The 1,658-nt window shown below is 38.5% G+C and overlaps 1 pseudogene; it reads right to left on the bottom strand.

The window, feature by feature from the left end:
- Positions 1-898: 898 nt before the first annotated feature.
- Positions 899-1,101, bottom strand: LOC126767455 (small nucleolar RNA U3; annotated as a pseudogene).
- Between the last annotated feature and the right edge of the window lie 557 nt (positions 1,102-1,658).

The raw sequence follows: 1,658 nt of genomic DNA, 5'->3' as shown, positions 1-1,658 counted from the left end.
CCAGCAGCTTATATACCACACCAAACCTTACTACTTCTGGATCAAATGGCTAAAGTTCAACGCTTTGTAAACCTTGTTCAGGAGTAAGTCTTTCCATGCTGAAATGCCAAAAAATTCTGAACAAAAGTAAGATGACAACTTGACTCTACTCATGGCTAATCTGTTAAAAAAGGCTATTGAAAAGGTCCTCTGCGTGGATCGCCAGTTAGTAAGAGATAAAAGCAGACGATTTGGCTTTCTCGAGGGCAACTGGAAATACGACAGCTGCTTAGATCCCGCATCTCCTCCAAAGGTGGCATAAAGTAATTGGCACTAGATCAATAGCCTTGAGGACAGTCACAGTAGTAAAAAAAGGTGCGTGGAGTCCCTACGCGCGGATGAAGTTATAATTCTTAGTGATATTCCAAGAAATGCATATTATTTTGTATGAAAGAAAACTAGAAAACTTAAATTCACATTTTATCAATTTATTATAATTTATTATCTCCCCGAGCATGCCTTTGCCAACAAGTCGTCTTTTCGCGACGATAGCAAAAGCGAAAAATCATAAATTGCACAACTTTCTGGTGCTTCTAGCAAAAATCTGCGTCGATATGTATTCACGATCATACGTATACATACATACTACATATGTATTTACGCATGTTTGTAGGCGAAGCTGCTACAGCGGCAAGGGGTGACAATCGGCGGCCATTGCTTATTTACTTACTTATGCCATAGAAATTCTATTGCTACGAATATGGAAATGACAACGAAATAATGCAAATATGCATAGTTCTAAAGGTCATTAATTTCTTTGAAGAAATGAAAGGAATGAATGATCCTGAGAAGAATAGTCTTAACTTTTCAACGGCCAACGCAGAGCATTTCAACCAAAAGGAATTCATTCATTAAAATCACCACTCAGAACTCGTTTTACCCGTTGTAAGCGAACGATTTTCGAAGAAACATCATTTCTAATAAGCCACAAGACAAAATTAGAAATGAACTTCTTAAACCTCACGCTGTCAGATAAAACGACATACCTCGTCATCGCGGGTCGATTTCCAAAAAATGTAAATGAAGACTAACTACAGAAATAATCCTGTAAAGTATGGCCTTAATTTTCAACGGCCAACGCAGGGTATTTCAATAAAAGGGCACATAAAATAGTTGAGAATTCGCAGAAATGAAAGACAAAGGAAAGAAAAAGGAGTATAACTTCAATAATGAACAAGCATACAAACATACATATGCGCAGCAGTAGCAAGAAAAGAGGTAACAATCGGCGATCCATTGTAAATTTCTTTCATGCATAACCAAACCATAATTAGGACAACGCAATTCAAGTGTCAATGGTGGTGTTGGTGGTAAGCGCTTCATAAGTGACGACGAGCATGTAGGTTAGAGTCCCAACAGAATTTATTTTAAATTGAATATGTCACCAACCAAAAATTGAAACATTGTTCTACAAAAACAACAACAGCATAAGCATGGCAACATTGTGTTGTTGGTAGAAAAGCCGAGCTGTGCCGAAAGAAACGAACAAGCGATCGCCGATTGTCACCGCTTCGCTTGCTGCTCGAACATCTTCGCAGAAAAGGTTGCGTAGATTCATATTGAGGTGGCGCAACCTGAATCTATCGCAACGTCTTCCGAACTCGTATAAGAAGTATAAC

Source organism: Bactrocera neohumeralis, unplaced genomic scaffold (assembly GCF_024586455.1).
Source record: "Bactrocera neohumeralis isolate Rockhampton unplaced genomic scaffold, APGP_CSIRO_Bneo_wtdbg2-racon-allhic-juicebox.fasta_v2 ctg6697, whole genome shotgun sequence".
NCBI lineage: Eukaryota > Metazoa > Arthropoda > Insecta > Diptera > Tephritidae > Bactrocera > Bactrocera neohumeralis.
This window is presented reverse-complemented; position numbering and strand designations above follow the sequence as displayed.